The sequence below is a fragment of the Lampetra planeri genome, chromosome 39, assembly GCF_965212315.1.
Source record: "Lampetra planeri chromosome 39, kcLamPlan1.2.h2, whole genome shotgun sequence".
In the NCBI taxonomy this organism is placed as follows: Eukaryota; Metazoa; Chordata; class Hyperoartia; order Petromyzontiformes; family Petromyzontidae; genus Lampetra; species Lampetra planeri.
This window is the reverse complement of record NC_136145.1, coordinates 558832-576731: the sequence shown is the minus strand read 5'-3', so window position 1 is coordinate 576731 and position 17900 is coordinate 558832. Positions and strand designations below refer to the sequence as shown.

At 56.2% G+C, this 17900-nt stretch overlaps 1 protein-coding gene across 3 annotated transcripts in view; it reads left to right on the top strand.

Annotated features, from left to right (window-relative positions):
• The window catches only part of LOC144731433 (tumor necrosis factor alpha-induced protein 8-like protein 1), a 62220-nt gene that overhangs the window by 16886 nt on the left and 27434 nt on the right, over positions 1-17900 (top strand). Inside the window, exon 2 of one of the 3 annotated variants that reach the window (XM_078612469.1) lies at positions 791-882. The exons of 1 other annotated variant lie outside the window; for it this stretch is intronic. The gene's annotated coding sequence lies outside the window, so the exon portion shown is untranslated. Of the gene's footprint in view, positions 1-790; positions 883-2830; positions 2914-17900 lie in introns of those variants that run through there. One more of the 3 variants, XM_078612470.1, reaches the window with a different exon arrangement.

Genomic DNA, 17900 nt, shown 5'->3' with positions numbered 1-17900 from the left:
AGGAGGCTCGAGCGGAGCTGTATAGGGCAGATCAAACCCAGATGGGCTCTCGGCTGGAGGAATCAAAGCTCGGGTTTCCACCTCGACCATCACTCGACTGATTTTGATGTGGCTGGAGAGGGGTGGGGGTGCGCGCGGACCGGGACGCGCTCCCGATCTGGACACTCGATGTCCACTTAGGCCGACCGCGGAACCCGCGGGTGGCGGTGGCGGTGGCGGCGACTCGCCGCTCTCCGCACCCCCCGGGGCGCGGCCACGCGGGGTTCGACTCCTGGGCCGGTGCGGAGGCCGGCCCACTCTCACCCCCTTCACCTCACCCCCTTCATCTCACCCCCCTTCACCTCACCCCCTTCACCTCACCCCCTTCACCTCACCCCCTTCACCTCACCCCCTTCATCTCACCCCCTTCACCTCACCCCCTTCACCTCACCCCCTTCACCTCACCCCCTTCACCTCACCCCCTTCACCTCACCCCCTTCACCTCGCCCGCACTCACCGGCGTGGTGACGCGATGCGGCGCTGTGGCCTTACCGAGCCTGGGTGGCCTTCATCTAGCAGTGGGTAGATGAAGGGCACTGCATTATTTAATGGCGCTGCGCGAGTGTGCGCTGTGTGTGCGCGTCTGTTTGCGCGCGTTTAATTATTCAGCTTGTAACGCGAGACGCTCGCGGCTGGGCACTGTGGTGGGAGCTCGCTCACGACACTTGCTTCAAACAGTGCTAGAGGCTATACGGGGGGAGGGGATCTTTGTCTTTGTGTGCCTTTGTGTTTATTTTTTCATGCGACGCAGTTGCTGAGCGCAGGACCCCCCCCCCCCGCCCCCAAAGATCCGAAACGTCAAGCGGCCAGCAACGAGCAGCACAGGCCCTTGTTAGAGTTGTGGTGAGTAAGAGGGCCGCACTCGCTTCACCAGGAGAGGAGATCGCTGAGTCGAGAGCTTGGGGTGTGGGGGGGAGGGGTGGTGAGGGATTAGGGGGGGTGGTGAGGGAGTGGTGAGGCGGTGAGGGAGTGGTGAGGGAGTGGTGGGGTGGTGAGGGAGTGGTGAGGCGGTGGGGGAGTGGTGGGGCGGTGAGGGAGTGGTGAGGGAGTGATGAGGGAGTGGTGAGGGAGTGGTGAGGCGGTGAGGGAGTGGTGAGGGAGTGGTGAGGGAGTGGTGGGGCGGTGGGGGAGTGGTGAGGGAGTGGTGAGGGAGTGGTGAGGCGGAGAGGGAGTGGTGAGGGAGTGGTGAGGGAGTGGTGGTGAGGCGGTGAGGGAGTGGTGAGGCGGAGAGGGAGTGGTGAGGGAGTGGTGAGGGAGTGGTGAGGGAGTGGTGAGGGAGTGGTGAGGGAGTGGTGAGGGAGTGGTGAGGGAGTGGTGAGGCGGCCTGCAGTGCGGTGAATGTGGCCGAGTGGCGGGCGAAAGTCTGGTAAGCCGAGTGCTACGTGCGTATGTGAGCTCTGTGTGTGCGTGTGATGTTTGTGAGTGCGTGTGCGTGCGCGTGTGTGCATGGCTGGGCATTTTGTACCTACAGACACTCCACCCCCACAATTCCCAATTTGGGGATGGGACAGTTGTGGCGAGAGTGGAGAGTTTTCCCACACCTGGGCAGTGTGCTCATGACGAGCTCTGGTTTGACAGCAGAGGTCTCACTCCGAATCAGTCGAGCGGCATTATATTTTCATCGACTGCATAATGCTGTGTGGAAGCTACCTGGTCTGTCGCTCTACACGAAGCTTCAGGTCTTCTCGGCCACGGTCATGACCTCCCTTCTCTATGCTTGTGAAACGTGGACCCCCCTATTGGAACAACTTCGCCAGTTAGAAACATTGAAGGTGGCCTGCCTACGATCCATCCTGGGTTTAATCAGGCAGGATTCTGTGAGCAGCTCACAAATCCTTGTGAGATCTGGACAAAGTCCCATCTGTGAGCTCCGAGCTCCTCTGGCAGGCAAGGCTGCGTTGGCTGGGCCACGTAGCCCGCATGCCCAGCCACAGCATGCCCAAACATATTTTTTTTGGCCGCATAGAGGGGGCTAAACGGGCGCGGCACGGGCGAGAGAAGAGATGGAGTGATGTGGTACAGGAGGATGTGGAGCTGATTGGACTTGCCGATGACTCGTACCAGCAGCGTCAAGATCGGCCTCTGTGGAAGAGGCTCGTGAAGGACGCTGCTTGGCAGTTGGAGGCAAGTCGCCCTCCAACAACAACGGAGGGCGGAGGAGCGACGCTCACAACAACGAGCGGAGCGTCGGGCGGATAAAACGCAGCAAGTTCGCACAGTAGGAGGCACAGGTGGTGCATCGGCCAGTCATCTCAGTCAGTCGACCCACAACACCCTGGTCTGCCCCGTGACCTCCTGCCAGCGGGCGTTCGACACTTCACGTGGCCTCAACGTGCACATAGCCTGGCACAAGCGCCGTGCTGACGTCACCACCACTTAGTGGCGAATGGCGGCTGCTGTTGTTGTGCACGCGCTGTCTGTGACGGTGGTTAGCGCACAGCGCTACGAACACGGCGACCCGAGTTCGATTCCCGCTCACAACCAACACCGGTGACGATGATGTCAACCGGTCCTGGGCCTTCCCTAGGCCGACTCAGCCTCAAATGAGTACCTGGTGTGGTGTGTAAACTTCACCACTGGGGAGACAAAGGCGGTCGGGCGTGGTGCTGGCCACCCACCACCTCTTGTGCCGTACCAGCCTTCATAGGTGCTCGCTAACAGCACTTGCCCCAACAGTCTGTTCAGGCTACAGGGCGGGTCTTTGTCTTTTGTATGCGCTCTGTGCTTGCGCGCCGCTGTTGCGACACCACAGCACAAGCGCCGTGGGTGACGTGGAGCGTGCAGGAGGAGGAGGAGGAGGAAGGCCCCGAGGCATTGCGAGAGCTGGCGACGTCGGCTGGTCAACGTGCAATCACGGGAGCTTCTTTCTGGCAGGTGGTGGCGATGATGGAGAGAGTGGGCGGGTGACTACGTGGGTGGGTGACTGTGAGTGGGTGGGTGACTACATGAGTGGGTGGGTGAACACGTGAGTGGGTGACCACATGAGTGGGCGGCTAAGTGGGTGGGTGAATGGTTGATGGGGTGAGTGGGTGGGTGAGTGGGTGGGTGACTATGTGAGTGGGTGGGTGGCTACGTGAGTGGGTGGGTGAATAGGTGAGTGGGTGGGTGACTACGTGAGTGGGTGACCACGTGGGTGGGTGAGTGGTTGATGGGGTGAGTGGGTGGGTGGGTGAGTGGGTGGGTGAGTGGGTGGGTGAGTGGGTGGGTGAATGGTTGATGGGGTGAGTGGGTGGGTGAGTGGGTGGGTGAATGGTTGATGGGGTGAGTGGGTGGGTGGCTACGTGAGTGGGTGGGTGGCTACGTGAGTGGGCGGCTAAGTGGGTGGGTGAATGGTTGATGGGGTGAGTGGGTGGGTGAATGGTTGATGGGGTGGGTGAGTGAGTGGGTGAGTGAATGGTTTATGGGGTGCGTGGGTGGGTGAATGGTTGATGGGGTGGGTGAGTGAGTGGTTGGGTGAATGGTTGATGGGGTGGGTGAGTGGGTGGGTGAATGGTTGATGGGGTGAGTGGGTGGGTGAATGGTTGATGGGGTGGGTGAGTGAGTGGGTGAGTGAATGGTTGATGGGGTGCGTGGGTGGGTGAATGGTTGATGGGGTGGGTGAGTGAGTGGGTGGGTGAATGGTTGATGGGGTGAGTGGGAGGGTGAGTGGTTGGGTGAATGGTTGATGGGGTGGGTGAGTGCTTTGCTTGACCCCATTTGCACGGAGACCAAATCCACACATTTGTCAGTCGGCCTCGGTCTGTCCCAACCGTGCAGGGTAGGGGTGGCACTGGTGGGGGGGGGGGGCACTGGAGGGGTGGGGGTGGCACTGGAGGGGTGGGGGTGGCACTGGTGACGGGGTGGGGCTGACTGGAGTTGCGGCCCGGCGGAGCTTGCGGTTCAGTTGTACAATAGGGGAAGTAGCGTCCGTGCCCACGTGTGTGTGTGTGTACACGTGTGTGTGTGTTTACACGTGCGTGTACATGCGCGTGTGTGTACATGTGTATACGTGTGTGTACACGCTGGAGGGACTCGGCCACTTGAGCTGCCACTGCGGAAGACGACTCGAAGGTTTAATTTTGAGATTCGCTTCGAGTCCATTCCACAGTCCAGCGTGTGCTCTGAACGTCCAGTGTACGTCCATACGAACGCCGCGACGATCACTCGTGCGTTGACGCACGTGTGCACGCACGTGTGTGCGCACGTGCGTTCACGTGGATATAGATCACGTGCAAGTCGATACCAACAGTCGCCTTCTTATCACTCGTCTATCGCCACCGCGATGGCTCCTGTTGCCGTGAGGATCACGCGGTGATTCCTTCGCCGCTGTTGAGGACTCTGACTGTGTCGTCGCCTCCACCACACTGCACCACACGACAACACAAAGATCCCCCGTGTCGCCTTAACAGACCATCGTCATCACCGTCGTCATCACCGTCGTCACCACCATCAACACCGTCGTCATCATCATCATCACCGTCGTCATCATCACCGTCACCACCATCATCACCGTCGTCATCACCATCACCGTCGTCACCACCATCACCGTCGTCACCACCATCATCACCGTCACCATCATCATCATCGTCACCATCATCACCGTCATCATCATCACCGTCACCATCACCGTCGTCATCATCACCGTCGTCGTCATCATCATCACCGTCGTCATCATCATCATCACCGTCGTCATCATCATCACCGTCACCATCATCACCGTCGTCGCCATCATCACCGTCGTCACCATCGTCACCATCATCATCATCGTCACCATCATCACCGTCACCATCATCACCGTCGTCGTCATCATCACCGTCGTCACCATCATCACCGTCATCATCATCGTCACGGTTCCTCTTCTCCCCAAGCTCTCATCAGCAATAACTGTGCTCAATTCACCAAACGTGTTACACACTCGTATCCATGACAACTTTGACCATGCTGCCTGTTAATTGACTCTTGCTGTCCTGTACTTCTACGCTGCCAACGTCTACGCTCCCAGCCTTCTTCAACCTGCGCTGACTGGCGCGGTGAAGTATGGTCAAATAGCTCCCACTGCCGCGCGGTGCGGGGGGGCCTTGCCTCGCTGCGGATTGTCAGAAGGGGCCGCGCGCGTCTGGCGCGTGCTGTGGGCGTGCCGCGTGCTGTGGGTTGTGCCGCGCCGCGTGCCGTGTGCGTGTGCCTTGACAAGAGTCCATATTGAACGCTGGGTAAGATTGCACAAGATCCTTTAGCGCTGCCCTATCTCCAGGAAACACCCAGACCGTGGGATCCGGCTGCCCTCCCCTCCCCCTCTCCCCCAGGCTCTGACCTCTTCCAACACTCGTCCCCCACCCACCCACACTCCTGCCCCCACCCACCCACCCACACTCTTGCCCCCCACCCACCCACCCACACTCCTGCCCCCACCCACCCACCCACACTCCTGCCCCCACCCACCCACCCACACTCTTGCCCCCCACCCACCCACCCACACTCCTGCCCCCACCCACCCTCCCACACTCTTGCCCCCCACCCACCCACCCACCCACACTCTTGCCCCCCACCCACCCACCCACACTCCTGCCCCCACCCACCCACCCACACTCCTGCCCCCACCCACCCACACTCCTGCCCCCACCCACCCACCCACACTCTTGCCCTCCACTGTAACCCCACGTCCGTCCCTCCCTCCAGGGCCCTCGTTTAGAAGCAGACGACACCAACACAAAGCAGGCCACTCCCATTTCCACTGTCACACCCGAGCCGAGCAAGCTCGGGGGCCAGCATGGCAAGGGTGGATTTTCCACAGCCCGCACGGTACGGGTGGTGCGCTGTGCGCGTGTTTAAAACGCCTTGAGCGCCGATCTGCTCAAGTTTTATATTCCACTGCAAAAACTCAGATCTGCTGATTCTGGTCCACGACTCATTATGATTCCATAAAGACCACACTTTGTTCCATAGGAAACGGAGCTTTTTGCAACCAGGCTCCACGAGAGTGGAAATCGCTTCCTCCTCGGTCAGTTACACTTTTTAAATCGTGTTCTTCATAACTTAAGCTTCATGTAAAGCACTTTGATGCCTTGCGTGAATTGCGTTACAGAAAAACGTTATGATCAATCCAGCGCTGGATGAGGCATGCACAGACCACTACTGCACCACTCGTCAAAAGAGACACGCAAATGACAACAGCTGCCATTCACCTCTCGGTGGCAATGACGTCACAGCGGCGCTCTGGCCAAGCTCGGTTCACAATGACGTCACGCAAAGTGTCGAAGGCTCGCGGCTGGCGGGAGGTCACGGGGCAGACCCTTTGTGCCGTGGCCTGGCTGGCAGATGCACCACCTGTGCCCCCCACTGTGCCCCTCACTGTGCCAACTCGCTGCGTTTGTGAGCGTCGCTCCTCTGCCCTCCGCTGTTGTTGGAGAGCGGCTGCCCCCAACTGCTCAGCAGCGTCTTTCACGAACCTCATCCACAGAGGCCGACCTTGACTCATCCGCAAGGCCACTCAGCTCCACGTCCTACTCACACACACACACACGCGATTCCTGCTTGCTTGTTCTCCGTCTCGCACTCCCAGCGACGTTTGTGTTGTCTTTGTTGCTCGCTGACCCCCTCCTCCCCCCCCCCCTGGACATTTGTGAAAACAGAGCTTCATAGCCCATCGGATTCCTACTCCAGGATAAATACAGATTGTGAACGATGTCTGAATGTCCAGTTGCTTTGCCAAGGCAGAGCTGGGGGTGTAGACACGCTGCTCCGCTGTGCGCCCCGGTTTGTCGAGCTCCCGTCGCTTGTGATGGTGGGGGTATTGTGTGCTCGCTATGTTTTTTATAATTATTTGAGGTGAAAGTTAACGTGTCGTGCGTGCCTGTGAACGGAAGTGTTTGAGACCACAGAAGTAGAATTGTATTTGTAAACGCACACATATACACACATATATATAAGGCAAAGATCCCCCGTATCGCTCTGATTCTGAGTGCAGCAACGGTGCCATAGCAGGTGACTTTATTACTAAGATGAAATCGCCATGCAATTATTATTTTTACGAATACCGGCGAGGACAAACGCACGTTGGAAAGCGTTCACAGAGCCCGTGCGTGTGCGCGGTTTTTCTTCCTCGTTTTACTCCGCGCCGGCCACCATCCGGCCTACCGCCACCGCCGGTCGTATCAACAAAGCGCAGCGTGCCACGGGGCACCGCGGACGCACGCGACGTGGCCCCCACGTCACGTGGCCCCCACGCGACGTGGCCCCCACGTCACGTGGCCACCTTTCCTGTCCCGACGCTCGGCGCGCACCGAGTTTTCTTTTGCTCGCGTGACTTCCGTAAGCAAAGAGCGGCCCTGTCCCAATTTTTATTTTCTTCTTCCCCAAAATAATTTTTGTGTTGCTCAATGTACCGGGACGACGTAGGCAAGCGGGATGAGCTACGGTGTGGCCCCCTTAGCCTTGCACCAGGAAAGAAAATTCCCGTCGTCCGGCGATGGAATTCTTCTGGGTCCAGATCGCGCCGCCCGATTCGCGTTCCTGAAGCCCCGACGTGCGGCGTCGAGAGAGAGCCCCCCCCCCCCATCCCCGGGCTCGCAATCCAGGCAGGCGGCGGTCGCTGGTTCGACGCTCTCTTCATCTTGGAGTCGTTTATACGGCGCCTTGACCGAGGCGCTTGACAGGGAAATTCAGGACGGTACAACGTCCTGAATGTAAGGGCGGAGTTGAGGTGAATTACAATAGATGAGACGGAAGCGATGGGGGCGAATCTGTGACGACGCGCGAGTTTGGTGAAAGCGAAATTGGCGACAGTAAATGACGACGAGTGGATCGAATGAACGGGGTCATTGAGTGAGCGCCGTGGCATGCGAACGTGAAGAAGGGAACAGTAACGGTGGCGGTTATGAGGGGGAGGTTAAAGGGTTCGTCCCGTGGGGTGAGCTGGGGCACAACAAGTGGGTGTTGAGTGAGGAGTGGAAACTTTAGTGAGCGAAGGTGACCGCTTTGTGTGGAGGGGGGGGGAAGTTTGTTCCAGTGAAGGGGGCGAGAAGAGAGAGCGACAGCGTGGATCGGCGCGGCATTTGAGAGCAACAAAGTGGTGCGGCCTTCTCGAATCCAGCACCGCCAACCTTGACCCCACCCACCCCTTGACCCCACCCACCCCTTGACCCCACCCACCCCTTGATCCCACCCACCCCTTGACCCCACCCACCCCGCCACGTCCACCATCTCTGTCCTCCCAGCAGTAGACGTGGCATGAGGTCACCGAGTCGACCGGCTGGTCTCGCGTGCGGTGGGGTACAAACGTGGGCACTGCCACCCCCCTCCCCCCAAAATGTCCTGGACGCGTGTGACAAAAAATCTTAGTAGCTCATCGGATTCCTCCGAGTAAAGATTCTTATGTTGATTCTGCGTGGCCCCAGTGGGCCATGACAAGGGGCTGTGGTGGTGAGGCTTGCTGTAGCTGCCTGTCGAGGAGGCCCCGTCGCCAGGCAGCGGCGTGAGCCAGCGATGTCGCGTCGGGTCTATTTTTGATTCTGCGCGTGTCTCGGTTTGTGCAACGCGCATGGCTTGGCACAGGTGGCACTTTCACCGAAATGACACCCCTGTAAAGAATCTCAGCCGCGGCTGTGACGCTGCTGCACGTGGCTGCCTGCGATCCAGCGCCGTGTGGAGGCGGCAGCAGCAGCAGCAGCGAGGGTTGGTGGATCAGCACACAGATGGGTTGTGGAACTCCCTTCCCGTGGGGGCGTCGAGGAGGAGCCAGCCGCTGGCTCGCCAGGGGACGGGGCGGTACAGCAGCAGCAGCAGCAGCAATGCGGACTCGGCTCCCCTCGGGGGTTGACCCCCACAAGTCTCAACACTCGTGAATTGGCTGACAATATGTTCGTATATATCTAGAACTGCAGAGCTCGGGGAGATTGTTGGCGGCAGCGCCGGCCGCTCACCGCGTGGCTGCTGCCGCTGCCCTTCCGCTCGTCTGCTGTTGTACCTCTCTCTCGAGAGAGGGGACAGTGCTCGCCCGCTCTCTAGAGAGAGATGGCGAGCGAGCACTGTGTGTGGCGGCGCGTTGCGAGTTGTTATTATTAGCGCGGGGCAATGAGAAGCACGTGTGTGCGCGCGCTTGGCCGCGAATTAAAGTTTGAGGTCGGGGGGCGAGCGCAGTGTTTCGCTTCGGTCGCGTTGAACTTGGAGGCGACTTGTTGACTCACGGGGCGGTGGGGGTGGGGCGAAGCGTTCGCGTTGAGCCTCTGCGATGTTGTTGGTGTGTGTGTGGGTTCGTGCGTGTGTGTGGGTTCGTGCGTGTGCGTGTGGGTTCGTGTGTGTGTGCGTGTGTGCGTGCGTGTGTGTGTGTGGGTTCGTGCGTGTGTGTGGGTTCGTGTGTATGTGTGTGTGTGCGTGTGTGTGGGTTCGTGTGTGGGTTCGTGTGTGTGTGCGTGTGTGTGTGCGTGTGGGTTCGTGTGTGTGCGTGTGGGTTCGTGTGTGTGTGTGCGTGTGTGTGGGTTCATGTGCGTGTGTGTGCGTGTGTGGGTTCGTGTGTGCGTGTGTGGGTTCGTGTGTGTGTGGGTTCGTGCGTGTGCGTGTGTGTGTTCGTGTGTGTGCGTGTGTGTGTGGGTTCGTGTGTGTGCGCGTCCGCTGCGGCGCAATTCGGGCGCACGATGAGCGCGGTTGTCTCGCCGCCACGCGCGAGACGCGCCTGGCGATGATGATGATCGGCGATATAAATAAAGCGGACAACAGCACTCGAGTCGACCGCCCTACACCCCGCACCCCTACTCCCCCCTCCCCGCTTGGCCTTCAGACTTCTCTTATCCAGCGACAGTTGTTGACGCGAGCCAGCTATGAGCCAGCTATGAGCCAGCTATGAGCCAGCTATGAGCCAGCTATGAGCCAGCTATGAGCCAGCTAGGAGCCAGCTATGAGCCAGCTATGAGTCAGCTATGAGCCAGCTACGAGCCAGCTACGAGCTACGAGCCAGCTACGAGCCAGCTACGAGCCAGCTATGAGCCAGCTATGAGCCAGCTACGAGCCAGCTCCAGACCGCTTTGCTCCTCCTGGCTCCCGTCTCGGCGTCAGGCTTGCGAAGCGAGCCACGGCAGAGTGCCAGACGCTGTTGCTCAGGGCACCCCCTCCCTCCTATCCGGGACCCCCTCCCTCCTATCGGGGACCCCCTCCCTCCCCTCCGGGACCCGGCTCTCTCTGTGGGAGCATTCTGAGTCGTAAATGGAAAGAAACGAAAATCGACCTCCATTCGGCACGTGGACGAGCCCTTTTCGCCACTCCACTGCTGAATGAGGACCGCTGAGCGGGTCCTGTCGCTGCCGCCACTGTCGACGGCCTTGGCTGTGGTCTGTGGGTCTCTATGTAGCTATGTGGCCCTCTATATCGTTCTATGGGTCTCTATGCAACTCTATGGGTCTCTATGCAACTCTATGGGTCTCAATGCAACTCTATGGGTCTCAATGCAACTCTATGGCAGTGCTCTTCACATCGTAGTGTGAGGGCCGCCACGCCATTTGAAACCGTTGGGGTTTGACAGCAGCACGACGATGATGATGATGATGGGGCGGTGTTTAGACTCTTAGTGTATTGTCGGAGGCCGCACATCAGGGTCAAGGGTCGCCAGTGGCCACTCGCGGGCCTTGCCATGAAGGACACTGCTCTCTGGATCTCCGTGTAGCTCTACGCACCTGCGATGTCCCCGCAGCTGCCGCCACCGCCGGCCGTCTTGTGAGCGCATCGTCCGTAGGGCGGAGGAGGAGGGACCTCGTCCGTGCGTGATAACGAAAGTTATTGGCGCGTGCACACTCCACACTTCTCAGTTGTGTCAAACACACACGCGCATGGCCGCGTGCCGTGGGGAGGGACACGAGGGGGGAGGGGGGTGGAGAACATCCGGCCGCGACGTTGGGCACGTCAGGTGGCCCAGGTCGGGCGCTCTCGCTCAACGAGACTCGTCCTCGTCGCTCGAGATTTGGCCCGTCAGGAATGGCAGCGCTGGGCTTGTGCGGGACGCGTCGTTGGAAGTGATGGTGGTGATGGTGGTGATGGTGGTGATGGTGGTGGTGATGGTGGTGATGGTGGTGATGGTGGTGATGATGGTGGTGATGGTGGTGGTGGTGATGGCGGTGGTGGTGATGGTGGTGATGGTGGCACGCGGGCGGTGCCCACCGCCGATGAGAACGGTTGGCTACGTAAGTTGCGAAAGAAGGTGAACGTGCATCCCTGCCCACCGCGTGGAGTGTCGATCCCGCGCCTGTCCCATAGACGCGCTTCGTGTGCTCTTCTCGCACTCCGTCGACGTTTCCTATCGCAGCTGGTTTCCACAAAATATATTCCTCAGTCAAACTAAACGCGGCATACCCTCCCGTAACAACATTTGTCTCGCACAGAGCTATCACGGTGACCACTGTAAATGTAGACATTTTTTTTTCATCTACAGATAACATTCTTTGGAGGAACACAAAAAAATCGTTGTTAGCGTTTGCCTCCCCAGTTGGTACCAGCGATAAGACATTCTTGTGCCGTCGGCCTCAAGGACAACGCGCACAGACCTGACGTGCCGGCAAAGCCGCGGCTATCCAATGTTGAGGCGGACATTCCAAGTTCTGAATCTAATACCGGTGTCGCCCTCTGGTGGCCGGGCGTTGTTATCGCTGCAGTTTGTTTTAATTACACAAGGAGGTCCTCCCTTGCAAAGGACAGCAGTTGCCGCGTGTACAAACAACAACAACAACAACTAAATGTTTGCGCTTCACGATACACGCATGAAATCGCGCGTGTTCATCTTGGATTGCCAACGCTCGCGTTGCTTGTTGGGTGCACAGTGCTGGATCAAGCTCGTGCGGGCCGAGAGCATGATGTTATAAAGTGGTCCTACATTAATTTTAAAAACACATAAATATTAAAACACTATTTTTTACTTGCATCGTAAAGTAATTGTATTTTTTCATTTGATATACAGCCAGATAATACGACAAATCGCTAACCTTAAACACCCAGTCGTTCATAAAGTCGAAGGCGGTATAGTACTACAGTAATAGAGCAAGTGCAGAATCACTGAACCGGAATTTATAGCTTGAAAGCATTTAGCGCGGGGCCCTTGGAAGTGCGGGGCCCGTAGCATTTGTAGCTACGACATATGTAGCTACTACACGTGCAGCTACTGCACGTGCAGCTGCTACACGTGCAGCTACTACACGTGCAGCTGCTCCACGTGCAGCTGCTACACGTGCAGCTGCTACACGTGCAGCTGCTACACGTGCAGCTGCTACACGTGCAGCTGCTACACGTGCAGCTGCTACACGTGCAGCTACTACACGTGTGGCGATGACGAGAGAGACGCAATGTTAACGTCAACATCCGTCATTATTATTACGACTACTCACCACTACTGCTACTCACCACTACTACTACTACTCACCACTACTACTACTACTCACCACCACTACTACTCACCACTACTACTCACCACCACTACTGCTACTACTGCTACTCACCACCACTACTACTACTCACCACCACTGCTACTCACCACCACTACTCACCACCACTACTGCTACTACTGCTACTCACCACCACTACTACTACTCACCACCACTACTGCTACTCACCACCACTACTCACCACCACTACTCACCACTACTGCTACTCACCACCACTACTCACCACCACTACTACTACGATGACTAACCCCGTGCTCAATCGCCGGCTGGCCCAGCAGCACGTGTCACGCGCAGCCGCTAGGAGGCAGCTGAGCTCCGGCGCGTCGCCGCCGCCGGCTCCACCCCCCCGCCTCCACCCCCGCCTCCACCCCCCCCCCCGCCTCCACCCTCCAGCCTCCCCCCCCCCGCCTCCACCCCCCCCCCGCCTCCACCCCCCCCCCCGCCTCCACCGCCATCCGGAGAGTTGAGCCGTGGCCAGTGACGGATTAGGCAGCTACAAGTGTTGCACATGCAGCTCCGTATGCAGCACAAGTAGCTACATAAGCAGCTACGGGCCCGCACTTTCAAGGTCCCCCGCGCTAAATGCTTTACATTTCTCAATTCCGGTTCAGTGATTCTGCACTTGCTCTATTACTGTAGTACTATACTGCCTTCAACTTTTATGAACGACTGGGTGTTTAAGGTTAGCAATTTGTCGTATTATCTGGATGTATAGCAAATGAAAAATACAATTACTTTACTATGCAAGTAAAAAATGTGTGTTTCTAATATATATTTCAAAATAATAATTTAGGGCCCCTTTACAACATATGCTACAGGCCCCGCACTGGCTTGATGCGGCCCAGGCCGTGGTGCAGACAGCAGCCGCGCACCTCGACACGGCCGCCGTGCGCCTACGGGGACCCTTGTTGCCAGTGTCAGAGGTGATGGAAGATAATATAAAGAAAGGCTGAACCCGCTCTGGCCACAACACAGGAGGCGTTCAAGATGACCAGACACCACACCGATAGCACAAGGCATTGTGTCTGCATTAAGCACGCGTGTTTGTGGTAAAGCATGCAAATCAGTTTCAAGGGCAATGGATGCGTTATTATCAAAGCGAGTTTGTTTTTGCGTGTCGTCCCACGAGTGCGTGTGGTAAATGCAGAATAGATGCCTCGTAATATCGGCGTGTGCATTTGGTGTTTGAACATCTTAACTGTATTATTGCCAGAAGGGGGAAATCATTTTCTCATTTTTTTAAACACTTTATGAGTGGCCTTAAAATAAATGAATGTATAATATGCGATGTTTCGGGCAATTACCATTTTAATCGCACAATAGCTCGCAATAGCATTTGCTATACCCAACACGTCCCCTACTATAATGAATACTCTATTATGTATTCTCTCTGAAGGCTGTACATTGGTATTGACGAGTGTGCTGAGTTTGTCGTTGTTACTTGTGCACCACTGCCACCGTGCAACAGCAGCAGCATCACCAAATACAATTGTTAGACAGGGACTCCTCCACTTACGAACCAGTTAGGTTCCAGAGGTCTCTTCGTAAGTCGATTTGTTCGTAAGTCCAACTTTACTCCTGTCGATTCCACACCTGTTGTACGGCGTGTACACTAAACACGGGGAGTGGATTTAAAAGTTGTATAATCTCCTGTAGCTGTAGATGTCACTGGTTCTTCACGTTCTGCAGATGTAGATGCCACACTGGTTCTTCACGATCTGCAGATGTAGATGCCACACTGGTTCTTCACGTTCTGCAGATGTAGATGCCACTGGTTCTTCACGTTCTGCAGATGTAGATGCCACTGGTTCTTCACGTTCTGCAGATGTAGATGCCACTGGTTCTTCACGTTCTGCAGATGTAGATGCCACTGGTTCTTCACGTTCTGTAGATGCAGATGCCACCACCACCATCTACTGCGCGGTGGTTGAACTTTCGACTCTCGGTCCGAACAGGCAACTGGACATTCGGACAGATTTGTTCGTATCTCTGAACGTTCGTAAGTCGAGTGTTCGTAAGTAGAGGAGTCCCGGTTAATATTTTTCTTAACACAAACCGTGGCACGGCAGTTGAAAAGCAATGTGGCGAGTTTATAAAGTCCCCACCCAGCAGCAGTTATAAAGGAGCGAGAGGTGGAAGGCAGGTAACATGTGGGCACTCCCACTTCTCACAAGAAGAAGTCTGACCCCGTGGAAGAGTAGGCCAAAATGACTCTCCCATGCGGCTCTCCAGAGCTCCCTCCAGTGGGAGGGCACTTCCACCAGCAGTGCCCCACGCAAGCCCTTTCAGGGCTGCGCCTTCGCCTGCACTTAAGGGAACCTCGCGCTAACATCATTGGAACATTGGGCAATGCACTTTCGATACCTTGTTTTTTTATTGCATCATCTCCCCACAGATGGCCTCACAATTAACTTAATAACAATTTTTGTTTGTCGTCATCCGCTCCATCGGCCTACTAGCGACAACAGCCTGCTGCTGCTGCTCGTTTCGGGCAGTGCGACGCGGTGTGGACCGACGGGGGAGGCGGATTTCCCTGGCTCTCGATTCCTTTTGAGTTCTCCCACCCTGACTGCACTGAACTTTAAGTTGTCATCTCCGTGGTGGTGAGGGGGGGGGTACATTTATATCTCGCCCTCGGGATAAAAGATTTTGAATTGTCAATGCCGGGGTTGAGCCGGCTTGGTGCAGTACTTGAGTGGGAGACCGCTTGCGTGCGTGCGTGTGTGTGTTGAACTATGGCCGAAACCGGAGGGAACTGGAGAAAGAAACTGAACATTTTTTTTCAAATTGTATTTGACCAGGTAAGGCCCACTGAGCTATGTAGATGACCAGGTAAGGCCCACTGAGCTATGTAGATGACCAGGTAAGGCCCACTGAGCTATGTAGATGACCAGGTAAGGCCCACTGAGCTATGTAGATGACCAGGTAAGGCCCACTGAGCTATGTAGATACTTTTCAGAAGCGATCTGGCCACAAATGATAGACCAATGAAGTGACTTATCATGTGGACATTGAAAGCAGCTGAATACTCTAAACACGTGATGTTGATTCTAAATGTGGAGAGAAAAACCGAAGGATCCGGAGAAAAACCTATGTGACCATGGGGAGAGAGACAGCAGGCGTCAGGGTCGGGATCGAGCCCACTACCTCCTGCATACCAGGCGATGGAGTTAACATCTCGCCACGGGTTGGTCCCAGAACGCAGAATAAACCCGTGCAGAACATAAAAGTGCCCGTGTCGGGATTCGAACCGAGGTGGTTCTTGCAGCGAGGCACGAATGTTCGTCCTGCGCGATCAAGTCACCTTGCCCACCTGATACAAATGGTTAAACGCAGGGTCGTGTGAGTGGCACTGCCCTGTAGGGATATGAGTGGAACGGGAATATTATTAACTGGCAGTAGTTTTTCAGGCAATGACTGTGCTGCTCGATCTACGTTATTATCGGCGAATGTGTGGAGTTGTTTTTTTTTTGCGTCCGTGCTTTTGTGCCACCGCCAACGCAGCGGCGGCAAAATAACGAAGCAAATTCAGTGAGCGATGTTAATTCCTACACCGTTACGTAATGACTAATGCGGCTCAAATGTTGTGCAAATATAATTGAATCAATGCAGGAGATGGAAAAGAAAAGCCCTAAAACGATGTAAATCGTAAGTTTTCGCCTCTCAACCTCAAAGTGTTGCCACACAGCAGTTTTAACCTTTCATGTTGTGACGCTATCTCCATGCAGATGGGGATGGAGGTGGAGGCTTGCGTTGGTACTGACGCCAAATATGCTTTGTGATGTATATTGTCCAATGACCTGCATTTTCCATTCAATTTAAAATCTTAATTTAAAAATGTATACTTTAGCCGTTTATCAAGTGCCTACTGGATTCCCTACTGCTCGTCAGCCGTGACGGTTGTTTCACCATACTTCACCATACTTCACCGTAGTGATCATTGCAGGCTGATTAAACGGGGTGGGGTGCGGCGGGGGGCTTAGGCATCAATTGCCACCAAAGTCAGCCGTGGCCTGGAATCAAACTCACGTGTCTCCTGGCTCGCAGCCACAGAGCGAGCAGTGCGCTCATCACTCCACCACCACTCCTCCGCCGCCCCCCCACAAGTTTGATAATTACCCAAATGTCTGCGTTTCTGGCGAGGGCGGTGCCGTGAACATCATCCGTAATCATCTGACACGCGTCGTGAATATTTAGTTGTATAGTCGTAATAATAAACAGCAGTCGTCCTGTGCTTGGTGGATGTCGCGGCGGGCGTGTGGGGGGGTGTTGATACTCCCGGAGGGTTCATGGGAGAGGGTGGATGGGGTTCCTGAGGAAGTAAGCCACGTTTGGGGTCTGTGCCAGCTACAGTGCACCAGCAAGGCAGCTGCAGTGCACCAGCTCACGGCCAACATCGCCACGAGGGAGACAAAGGCGGCCATGCGTGGTGCTGGCCACCCACCCCCTCGTGTGCCGTGCCGGCCTTCATGGGTGCTCGCTAACAGCACTTGCCCCCTACAGTCTGTCAAAGACTTTAGGGGAGATCTTTGTGTTGGTGTGCGTGTGAATGTGGGTAGCTGGATGTGTTGGTATCCGAGTGTGGGTGGTGTGTGTGTGTATGGGTGCTCTGGTATGCGAGTGTGTCGGCGCGTGTATGTAGTTGTAGGTGTGTGCGGGTGAGTGCCAGTCAGCTGTGGAGATATGTAAACAGTATGAACTTAACTTCAGCTGGAACAGTCCGGAACACTGCTCCAGGAATTGTTTCATTATTATGTCCTATCTTACATAAATAAACCTGTTTAGCATGTTTAGGAGTATGTGCCACTGGACGCAATAATATAGGGTTAATACTATTGTGGATAGGTGTCCCTTGCACTCTCGTGGTAGTGCCTTACGCCAATCATCCCTCCTACTCCAAGCCAGCCGATCGGCATTCAGGGATCGAAGAGTCGATCCCTGTGCGCGTGGCGAGCTGTGATCCCCGCGACTTGTGGAGGGGTTCCCTGGCGGGTCCCCACAGTCGCTGTGTCGCTGTGGCCGTGAGTGGCGACGCGGGCTGATGCGCGTTGTGGGAGAGCGGTGGTGCAGCGGTTAGCGCGCTGCGCTGTGAACCCGGCGACCCGAGTTCGATTTCCGCTCACGACCATCACCCAGTAACGATTATCTGAACCGGGGCCTGGGTCTCCTCCCCTAGGTCGACTCGGCCTCAAATGAGGACCTGGTGCGGTGTTTAACCATCGCCACTGGAGAGACAAAGGCGGTCGGGCGTGGCTGCTGGCAAGCCACAACCTCATGTGCTGTTCCGGCCATCATAGGTGCTACTCGCTAACAGCACTTTCCCCCAGCATTCTGTTACAGGCTATAGGGGGGGATATACGGGGGATCTTTGTCGTCGTGAGTAATGGGATGATGAGGTGTATGTGACAGTGGTGTGTGTGTGTTGGTTTCTGGGTACACGTGTGTTGACGCTTCCAAATGTGTACG